The following is a 12,432-nucleotide window of genomic DNA, read 5'->3' on the forward strand; positions in this document are numbered from 1 at the left end:
TAGTGTTGGCATGGCTGGGGAAACACTTTTATATATACTCCTTGTGGGAGCATAACTTGAGACAATCTTTCTGAAAGGCAATTTGGCAAATATATCAAAAGCCTTTAAAGTGTGTATATCCTTTGACCCAGACCCAGTGTTTTCACTTCTAGAAATTTACTCTAAGGAAATAATAATGGGTGTGTGCAAAGATTCATTTACAAAGATGCTTATTGTGATGTTCTTTGCAATAGAAGTAATTGGAAAAAAACAAATCGCCAACAAAAGGAAATTGGCTTTTTAAAAAACATGATGTACTCATTTATACAATGTTATATTGTGCAGGCCTTAAAAACGTGTTATAGAAGAATTATTAAAAATGTTTGTAATATACTGTTAAGGTAAAAAAAGGTTCAAAACAGTATTTTTAGTATATCAATTTTGCAAACACTTTTTAAACAAACACAGATTAAATACATCAAAAATGCTTATCTCTGAAGGTTGGGATTGTGAGTCATTTTTATTTCCTTCTTTACCTCTCTTGAATTTTTCTAAATGTTTATAGTAAACACATAATATATTTAGTGTACAAAAATATTATAATGATATTGAATCTTATGTGTAAAAGATTCTAATTGTTCAAAATGCTGTGATGACTAGGAAATCAGGCACATCTTTCCTACTGGATTAACTCTCGATACTAAGTGAACCTTTCTTTGGCATCTCTTACTAGTATAGAGCCAAGTATTCTCTATCCTTTAAAGCAAGTTTGAAAACCAGTGGAGAATACCATCACTTGCCATGGTACCCAACTCAGTCACATTTGAAATAAAAAGATTTGTGGAATTTTTTAAGCTGGGAAAGGAATACTAGTTTCATCACCCAAGAGCATTAGATGTAGAGTCAGAACACCTGGGATCAAATTCTAACTCTGACATTAGCTGGTGACCTTGAACAAGTCTCTTACTCCTGCAATGGGACTCTCAGACTGGGACTGTAGAGAGATTAATATTTTTAATTAATGGATATGAAAGATCAATGTATCCAAAAGACCACCAAGACAGTCACATGTTCTGTAGCATGAATTTGTTATACAGCAAAGTGAATCCCTGTGTAAATGCCACCCAAGTGAAAAAATAGAGCATGGCCAGCACCCCAGAAAACTGGCACAGGCCCCTTCCCAGTCACACCTGCTCTCTGCCCTCCAGAGTCACCGCTCTCTTAACATTACTATGATCATTCTCTTAATTTGCTGTATAGTTTTACCACCTAAGCATGCATCTCTGAACAATATAGTTTACTTGAATTTATCTTTGAACTTTGTATAAATGGAATCATACAGAAAAAATACTGTCGTGATAATAGATGTAAAAGAATGTTGTAAAGGGCACTATATACAAAAGTGAATGGCATTATTATCAGTAACTCTATTATATAAGGATGTAGGAATTGAATTTCAACACTCCATAGCAGGTGGCTGGTCTCAGGATTTTGGCATTGAGTCATTTCCAGTCAGGTCTAGACCGCCTTATCCTTCCAGATGGTCAAGCACAAGCTCATGTTCAGGGGCCCATCAGAGCTCTGTGTTTGTGACTTCTTATGCCACCTGGCTGGAAAAGTACTCACCTGAGGTTGAAGGGGTCTGTAAATACCTGCTTTGTTCATAAATTAGCAGGCTTCTCTCTGTTGAGTGAGTTCTCCAGCTATTATCAAGGCTCTAAGGTCACATCTGGTTAATCGTTGGCTAGAAATCAATACACAGAGAGTGATGGTTTGTGATAAGGGCTTCTAATAAGCAAGTTTAAGTTCAGAAGACTGGCTGTCTTCTCACTTTTAGATGCTGAAAAGAAGCTGCTAATCCCTTTTCTTGTTGGAAAAAAACGTAACCCCATTCATGTTGCTACCTAAATCAAGAACTATTTAATATATTTTTATAAGTCCCCTTCCCTTTTTGGTCAGTTCTTTATGTCCCTAGGCTCAGCTGTTAAATGCCACCTACAAATTTTTTTAAGTCCCAAGGAAATGCATCCGCTTATTCTCTGGTGTCACAAGACCTCAGGGTTACAGCTACCTTTGTCCCAGTTCTGGAACAATTCCAGTGCTCTTTGATGTTAGCGGCTACCTTGTGAACTGATCCATGGGGCTCCCAGTGCCCGAGGCTCAGGATCACTGTGGGTTTCCCGGCTGGCATTTGTCCAATGCTTGCCATTCCTCCTGTGCAACAACCCATGCGTGTGCGCATGAGCAACACGCGTGTGTGAACGGGTGGGTGTGTTCAAGCGTGTGTAGGCATACTATCTGCTCATTCCACAAGTAGACAGCATTACTGTGGACTGTAGCAATGACAGTGAGAATGCCTTTCATGTGGTAAATATTGGGTGACTAAGTGAACAAATGAGCAATGCTCCACCTGACTTTCTACCCCAACATTCCTCCTCTTCTCACAACTGAGGCTACTTGAATTCCACCTTCAGGCTCAACATTATATCATTCCTAGGATCAATTTTGGACTTAGTCAAGTAGAATATTAGGAGTATTAGTCTAGATCCCCAAAAGACTCAGAATTGAGAGTACTTGGCCAATCCTTCCATAGTCATGTCAAGTTCATGTTTAGATTGCTGCCTTGTTCCACTCTCACAGCCTCTGTGTGTGCTCCAGTTTTAGTGTCTGGAATGCTTGCCATCTATCCCAAGCCCTTGCTCCCCTTCCTGAATCCCAATAGCTAGGACATTAACCCCCTTCAATGCCCAGACCCTGAATCAGTATGTGGCATTACCTCATCACTGGCAGACTTTCTGCTAGAACTTCCACCTCTGCCTGGTACTCCCTGACTCTGAACAAGAGCTACCTCACACCATACTCTCCAGATGTCACGTCTATCTACTAGAACCCCTCACCCCACTGGCAGCTGGCTCTGCTCCCAACTCTACATGATGGACACCCGTAATCTCCATTTCCACTCTTCTCCTGATCTGCCATGAACATTGCCTACTGAAAGGCCTTTAAATGTTTAAATTTTTAATTTCTAAGGTAAAAATAATAAATTTTGAAAACAAGACACTATCACAGTAAGCAAATAAGAAAAAAGAAAACAACCATAATCTGACCAAAAACTTTGCTAAAATCTTAGTGCAAATGGAGAGATATACCATGTTCATGGATTAGAAGACTCAGTATAGTTAAGATGTCAATTCTTTGTGAACTGACCTGTGGAACTAATCAAATTCCAATAACAATCCTAGAAAGTTTTTTTGGTAGATTCAAAGAAGCTGATTCTAAAGTTTATATAGAAAGGCAAAGGAACTAGAATAACCAAAACAAAATTGAAAAAGAAGAATAAAAATGGAGGATTCACCCTACCCGACTTCAACACCTACTATAAAGTAATCAGTGTGGTTTTGGCAAAAGGATAGACACAGAGATCATTGGAACAGAATACAGAGTCCATAAATAAATTTACCCATGTATGGCCAGTTGATATTTTACAGAGCACAAAGGCAATTTAATTTATTATCAAAAAGTTATGCTGGGACCATATGCAAATACATGAGCCACTACAACTAATCTTTACAAGTTATAGAAAAAAACTGTAAAATGGATCTCAGATACAAATATAAAATATAAAGCTATAAAACTTTTGGAAGTGAACTAAGAGAAAACCTTCATGACCTAAGATTAGGTATGACACAAAATCTCTTAAATATGACACAAAAAACACAATACATGACAGAAAAAAATTGATAAATTGATCAGACTTTATAAAAATTAAAAGCTTTCTCTCTATGAAAGATAATACTAAGAGAATGAAAAGACAAGGTAAAGGCTGGGAGAATATAGTTGCAAATCACATATCTGACAAGGGCCTTGTAGCTAGAATATATAAAGAACTGTCAAACCTCAACCATAAGAAAACACACAATCCAATTTTTCAAAATGGGTAAGAGACTTGAATAGACATTTCATCATAGAGGATTTACAGATGGCAAATAAACACATAAGGAGATATTTGACATCATTAGCCATTAGGAAATAAAAATGAAAACCATGATGAGAGACCACTACATATCTATTAGAATGGCTAAAATAGAAAAAAAAAAAAAAAAAAAAAAGGAAAAGAAACATGACATTACCAAGTGGTGGCATGCAGAGGAACTGGTATTCTACTTTGCCGGTGAAAAAGTATAAAGGTAAAATCGTCCGTACACAGTTTAATAGGTTTTTATAAAGTAAAACGTACACTTACCTTATGACCCAGCAAAACACGCTTACAGAAAAAAACCGATGTTCATCAACAATGAAAAGAAAATAACTGTTTCTGCCATACCGCAAACGCATTATACTGAGTGAAAGAAGTCAGTTCTTAAGTTATGTGCTTAAGTTATGATTCTTAAGTTATGATTCCATTTATATGACATTCTGGAAAAGGCCAAACTCTAGCAACAGAAAATTAGTGGTTGCCAGGGATTTGGGTTTAATTTCAAAGGGTAGTACAAGGTTTCTTTTTTTCAAGTGATGGAACTGTCTGTCCTGATTGTTGTGGTGGTTACACAAATTTATACAGAGTTAAAACTCAAGCAACTGTACTTTACAGTATGTTGATTTAAAAACTAAAACTAAAAAAAATCTTAGCACATTCCACCTGAATCTTTTCCTATATGCATGTATATTAATAGAATCATTTTGTATTCAGTAATACTGTATAACACATTTTTATTTTATTTTATTTTATTTTATTTTTTCTTTTTATTTTCTTTCTTTCTTTCTTTCTTTCTTTTTTCAGAGGGGAGGTAATTATGTTTATTTATTTAGTTCATTTTTTTGATGGAAGTACTGGGGATTGAACCCAGGACCTTGTGCATGCCAAGCATGCACTCTACCACTTGAGCCATACCCCCCGCAACATTTTAATTTTAAATGTTCTAAATAGCCTTCAATGTAATTAAATATGCATCTATATATCAATTTTAATAATTGGGCTGTGCTCCATTGAATGGATTTAACACTTACTGTGTAAGCGATCCCATGTTATTGGAAATTTGGATTGTTTCTGATTTTTCAGTGTTAGAAATGATGCTGTGATGATCATTCTTGTAGCTAAATATTTACACAAATCCTTAATTACACTTTAGATACATTGTTAGAAGTAGACTTGCTGGGTCAATGAATGAACTTTTTATTTTTAAAGATTTTTGAGGACACAATGAGGGGGCCTATCTCCCCACAGACTCCCCTATAACCTCACATACGTTCTGCTATTATATTTAATGTGGAGTTAAAACTTCTTCAAGGTACTTACACACATATCATGTTCATCTTTGGGCAACAAAACAACCCACAGGGCCTAAAACATTGCCCTATACATAAAAGACACCAAGTAATATCTGTATTTGTTTGTTGGTGGGAATAAATGGACACATTTAATAACTCAGCTGCTTCTTTGCAAATGAAGTTTCCTATTTATCATCAAATACTTTCGAGTTACTTCATGCAACAATAATTAATTCAGCACCTAGTGGTGTGGTCCCAAACATTTCCTAACCAAATCTAAGCCATAAAAAAAAATTTGAGCATTCCTCATTTATTATTTATTTATGTTTTATATGTGCATACTCCTGTCGATCTATGTATTAAAGAATAATAAAGCTTGAATTCTTTCTTATCTTGGATTAGAAATAAGCATAAATGAGGTTCCAATACTTTCTTCCCACTCTCCAAAAGATTAGTCTTTGTATCTCCCCAGGCTACACACGTTTTGCAGATCACTGCCCTAAGGAGCCTGAACACCAAGGAGAATACAGCGATGGATAACACAGTCCTGCCCTTGGATTCACAGCCAGCCCGGGAACAAATACCCTGAGAACTTCAGACATATCAGAGTGCCTTGTAAAAGCAGAGGAGGGAGCGATTCCTTCCTATTGAAGAAGAAATGAGAGTCTTTAGGGAAGAGGGAGCCCTGGAGCAGGTGAAGAAGTGTAAGAAGAGTTTTGTGCCCTCTACCCTGAGGAAGTCCCTCTTTGTTCCTGTTCTACCTCGACCTCAGCAGCGTTACAGGATGGGAGGGTTGGGGAGGGCTGTAGAATGAGGAGGAGTCTGTACACCTGCCATGTATGGCTGTTGGTGGGTTTTTCTTTGGGCCTCCTTTTTTTTCCTGTTTGTTTAATGTATATTTTCCTATTGCCTTCAGGACACAGTGACACACATTTCAGCGGTACTTCAGGACTCAGTGTCAGAGGAGTGTGGGGAGGACGAGCCTCCGGGCAGAGATGGCCAATCTTTCCCAGGCTAACGTCCGATGCTGCTTCATTATCTTCTAGTATTTTTTGTAGAAAGTGGCAGTTAATCCTAATAATCATATGGAAATGCAAAAGAGTCAAAATAACCAAACGATCTTAAAGAACAGCAAAGTTGGAGAACTCACAAGTCTTGATTTCAAAACTCACTACAAAACTACAGTAATCAAGACAGTGGGAACTGACAACAGACATAGAGATCAATGGAATAAAGTTGAGAATCAGAAATAATGGGAATGGAAATGAGGACAGACTGCTAATGGGTACAGGGTTTCTTTTTGTGATGAAGAAAATATTAGAAGATTAGATAGCGGGAATTAATACAAAACTTCATCAGTATACCAGAAAATGCTGAATTTTATACTTCAAAAGGGGAATTTTAAAACAAAAAGACAACCTACAGACTGGGAGGAAATATTTGCAGATGATGCCACTGACAAGGGATTAATTTCCAAAATGTACAAACAGCTCATAAGTTTAATATCAAAAAACCAACAACCCAATCAAAAAATGGGCAGAAGACCTAAATAGACATCTCTCCAAAGAAGATATCCAGATGGCCAACAGGCACGTGAAAAGATGCTCAACATTGCTAATTATTAGAGAAACGCAAATCAAAATTACAATGAGATATCACCTCACACCAGTCAGAATGGCCATCATCAAAAAGTCTACAAATAATAAATGCTGGAGAGGGTGTGGAGAAAAGGGAACCCTCCTACACTGTTGGTGGGAATGTAAATTGGTGCAGCCACTATGGAGAATAGTATGGAGGTCCCTTAAAAAACTAAAAATAGAGTTACTATATGATCTAGCAATCCCTCTCCTGACATATCTGGAGAAAATCCTAATTTGAAAAGATACATGCACCCCAATGTTCACAGCAGCACCATCTACAGTAGCCAAGACATGGAAGCAGTCTAAATGTCTATCAACAGAAGAATACGTAAAAAAGATGTGGTGTATATATATATTTTATATATGTATAAACATATATGCACAATGGAATATTACTCAGCCATAAAAAAGACTGAAATAATGTCATTTGCAGCAACATGGATGGACCTAGCGATTATCATATCAAGTGAAGTAATCCAGACAGAGAAAGACAAGCATCATAGGATATAGGTTATATGGAGTCTAAAAAAATGATACAAAAAATGGAAATACACTCACAGACATAAGAAACAAACTTATGGTTACCAAAGAAGAAAGGTTGAGGGGAAGGATAAATTAGGAATTTGGCATTACTATATACATACTACTATATATAAAATAGACAAACAACAAGGACTTACTGTATAGCACAGAGAACAATATTTAGTATCTTGTAATAATGGAACAGAATCTGAAAAAGAATATATATGTATAATGGAATCATTTTGATGTATGCCTAAAACTAACACAACATTGTAAATTAACTATAATTCAATTTTAAAAATCATAAAAAGGGGGACTTTTATAGTATGCAAATTATATTTTAATAAAGCTGTTATTAAAAGTGGGGCTAATTGATGGAAGGAAGGCCTGGAGGATGTAGGAAAGGCTGAAGATCCATGTCAGCATAGGACCTGACTTTGAATGGCTCCAAGACTGAGAGTAGGAGGAAAGGACAGGTATGAAGGTAGGTTTGCAGGTGCTAGTGGGGGAGGAAGGAAGGAGTAATTCAGGTGACTGAATTTTCAAGAAATTGGAAGTGATACTGACTTCTGGAAGCAAGGACTTGAGAACTGGGTAGGGAACTTGAAGGAACAGGTCATAGTAAAATTAGATGAAGCCCTTGAGGAAAATGAAGAGGCAGCTGCCTAAGAATAAACAAAAGAAGGAAGCTGGGTTTTGCAAAGACCGTCTGCATGGCATGCGGCCCTCCGTTAGGTACTGCATGTTCTCTTCCTTCAGCACTTCTGTCCTCTCTACAAGACGTCTAAGAAGACAGCACTGCCGGTAAACTGTCCAACCAGGCGTGTCTGTAGGGTGCCTCAGTGCTACACATGACCCGCTTCCAACATCACTGACCAGAGCGCAACAAGGTTGAGTACTGCAAATATTTGTGATTAAGATTCTTCCCTCCAAAACATACCTTGAAATAGTTCTGCAAAATATAAATATTGGATCAGAGTTATTGATGGCAACTGAGAATTCAAACACAGGCAGTACAGCCCAGCATTCTCTATGATCCCAGCAGGAAAGGAACTGCATCCCCATCCAGACACAGTAACTGAGCAAACTTCTCCCATCCCTAAGGTTGGGGGGTGGGGCAGGGCAAATTCACTCTGGTGCCGCTTCCAGCTCACTGCTGAATCCGCGGAAAGCTTGGCTTCCGCCATCTCTACCACCCAGAATACTCCACCGCCACACCAGTAGATATGATAAATAGCGTAAAGTCAAAGAATACTCAGAACTGGTTATAAGCTTGTTTAAGGACACTCCAATGTCTCTAGGCAAAGCGGCCCCTTACAGAGGGTAGTAGGTTGAATAATAGCCACCCAAATACAACAAATTCTAATGCCTAGATTTTATAAGTGTTACCTTTTTGGAAAAAGAGATTTTGTAGATGTAATTAAATTCAGCATATTGAGATGAATTTACCCTGGATTATCCATGTGGGCCCTAAATGCCGTCACAAGTGTCCTAATAAACAGAAAGGCCACGGGAGATCACGCACACACACAAGAGAACAGTCACATGAAGACTAAGCAGAGAGATGTGACCGACAAGGCAAGGATTATGGACAACCAGCAGGAGCTGCGAGAAGCAAGGGAGAGGGTCTCCCTAGAGCCTGCAGAAGGAGCATGGCCCCACGGAATCTCGATCTGAGACTTCTGACCTCCAAAACTGTGAAAGAATACATTTCTGCTGTTAAGTCACCCAGTTTGTGGCCATTTGTCACAGGAGCCCTGGGGAACTAATATCCCCTCCAACAGTGTTCTCTGTACTTCCATCAGTCCTGACAGTGCACGCTTGATCCTGAATGGGTGGGAAGTGAAAGTCAGCCAGAGTCTATGGGCCTCTCATCTCAACTCATCTGCCCCCTCTCAGGGGGCTCCTCAATGTACTCTCTAGTGACTACAGCCTACCCCTTCCCCTAGACACCATCTTTAGAGGAAAAGACATGGTTAACTGGTTCTTGTAACTCTCGATGGAAACTTACATTCAAGTGTACGAAAAACACCCCATGTGAAGATGGAACAGGCAGGCTGAGCCCTGATCTGCCACTTACCGCGTGGCTTCGGTCTTGGGTAGCTCACTCAACTCGAGTTTACTCAACCAAAAAATGGCAGTAATAACTCCTACCCACGAGGAATGACTTCTTGTGAACATCAGTCAAATAAGGAAATGTCTGTGTCTTCATCTGGGTTAAATAGGAAGAAATATGTGAAGCAAAGCTTACATGCTGATGCTTTTTGTGGGGGTTGTAATCCCAGGGTAGCAAGAGGGGAAAAGGGAAGGGAGGCAGAAAGGAGGGGAAACAAGTCCAAAAAGATGAGCACCATTATGGCCACAGCATCGCCAGATGACGCATCCAGGGCTGTTTTGTGCCATGTCTTTACGTAGGACAGATGGAACCTCTGTTAGGTGTCATTGTTGGGGCAGGGAGGGGGCAGAGGAAAGGTGAGAGTCTAACAGTTACCAGTCTCTTGACAGACAAATTTTATCCCATGGAGGAGATTTCTGGACTTCCAGGTGGCATCGCCCTGTTCCTCTGGGCAGCCACTGGCCATCCAAGATCTGACCTCGTCTCTAAATCTAGACACAGCAAGAGGAGACAGGCTCAAGTGGTCCTATCTGGCGGCCCTGGGCCCTGGAGCTGCAACACTGGGGCTGCCACGCACTGAGCGTGTTGGAGGTCATGCCAGAGCCCAGTCCCGGTGTGACAGGGGTGGGGGGTGTCTGAGAAAGGTGGCAGGGGTAGGAGATGCGGGGCTCTCCCCTGAGTATGTGGAGGGCCCGGGGGATGGGTGGGCCAAGCAAACGGGGCATCACATAAACTGGGTCCAATGCTTCATGTGAAACAGATTTGGAAAGTGACAACTACTACAGAAACGTTACTGTACTGTTTTTATTGCCTTCCTTTCATTTTAACCTTCATTGTCTTGAGAAGTTTCAAAGGAATGATCCACCAGTTCTTTCAGGTGCACCCACATGTCATTTATTTGTATATGGCTTGTCTCAGCTTCAAGTACAGGAAGCAAATCTAATAAAAGACTTAGTGGGAGATTAGTTCTCGCCTAGGCAACATGGCAACTGATTGTGGGGGACGGAGCCAGCGAGAGTCTGATACAGATTGTCTTAGGGTTCCCTGCAAAGAAGACTCTGAGATTTTGTGAGCAAGGAGTTTATTGGGAATGTGAAGGACGCAGGACTGGACAGCAGGCAAGGCTGGTCTAGACCTGGCTCTAGAACTGCCCTTCGGAATCATCCTCTGTTGACGCAAGGGGCCGGGCTTTTGTACCCACATCATCTATACATTGAATGTGCACTGTGCCCAGGGTGGGGGTGTTACCTGGAGTATGGCAGCTCCCTTTGACCTAAGACAATTCCTGGTGGGGAGCAGCTGCGACCCAGCAGTGGTGAGGGGCAGAAATGAGTGCCTTGGTTCGGCGGCGGGGGGGGGGGGGGTGTCAGGCACGGTGTCACAGCATCCACAACGAACGTTCTCTCTGGAGAAAGGAGGAGATGGGGAAATTGGCCTTTCCCCTCGGCTGGGACTGCTTCTGTGGACCGATTCCTTTTGCAAGGAAAACCATGACCACTTTCTTCATAAGGAAGGAGATTTTCACCTCTTCCCAGACCCCAGATCCCATTTAAAGGTGTGGCTTGAACATGTTCAGGTTTTTCAATATCCCTTACTTACACCTCACCTCCATCTCCAGCTCCTACCACCACCATCCCCCCTGCCCAAGGAGAAGGGGCAGGAGCCAATCTGGTGGAGGCTAACAGCTTCTGGACCACATGCTTCTGTGGGCAGGCTCCCTGGGCCACCGTGGATGCTCGAGGCCCCAACCAAGGATGATTTGTCTTCGGCCTGTTCTCTCTCTTCACCTCTTGCCTCCTTGCTACAAGCGTCTTCTAGGGGTGGGTCTGGTCCTCCAGCTCTCCCTTGTCCAGCTTCTCTCTCTGTGGCTGAGTAAGCAAGTGAACTGACCAGTGCACCTGTGACTTGCAGGGCTGGAATTGGAGGCCCCACAGTGGCCTCCCCTCCAAGCTACCTTCTCCAGCAGTTAGCCAGATGCATATGAGGGATTACCAAGCGGCGGATAAAACTGTATTTTCATCCTCATTTGACTAACGACCTCTGTGTCTACTTTCCACAGTTTTATTCATGTAACAAATACTTATGGAACATGTATTATGTGCCAGGCCCAGTGCTAAGTGCTGGAAAAGTGGAGTAAACAGACTAGAAAAAAATCCCTGCGTTTAGAGTTCACATTTTCCTGGGCACAGAGAAACAATAAGTAAGTCAGCAAACAGATCAACAGACCGTGTCAGGTCTGGAAAGGGCCTGAAACAAAGAGTAACTGTGCAGGGTAGGGTGGAGTGGGGTGTGAGCAACTAGACCAGGTGGTTCCCTGTGGAAGAGCCGTCAGAACTAAGACCTTCTCCCTCCTCCATGCTCATCCCCATCCTAACCTATCAGCTGTCAGAGGGCTGCAACTACAGCAGAGTCAGTTACATCATGCTCCTCCTTACAACCCTCTATGGCTCCCCATTGCCTTCTAGAATAAAGCCCAGTAGCACAGTAACTTGTGCCCCCGAGAAAAGAGGCTTCATTTTCAGTTCCTTTCCAGCTCTCCTCTTCCAAATATCCCATGTCCTATCATACCAAGGTGCTTGCTATTCCATCAACATATTCTGAAGTTTCATACTTCTGTGCGCTGGGCACATGCTGTTCCCAATGTTTTGAATGCCCTTTCCTATCTTGTATGCCTGGTAGCTGTGGGGGGAAGAGCAATCTGGCTCAGACTGGGCAATAAGGGAACGTATTAATTGTAGGAATTTAAAATCAGTAACTAAACCAACTGAAATTTACTGTCATCCTGCACTGGCAACTCAAAACACAGACAGTGACAAAACACGTCTGCCCACTCAGGCAGCCCACTTTTAACATCATACTCCCTTGGAACACCCTGGAGCACGGAAGCTCACATTATCCTTCAAAACC

The sequence above is a fragment of the Camelus dromedarius genome, chromosome 2 (assembly GCF_036321535.1).
Source record: "Camelus dromedarius isolate mCamDro1 chromosome 2, mCamDro1.pat, whole genome shotgun sequence".
Classification (NCBI taxonomy): Eukaryota; Metazoa; Chordata; class Mammalia; order Artiodactyla; family Camelidae; genus Camelus; species Camelus dromedarius.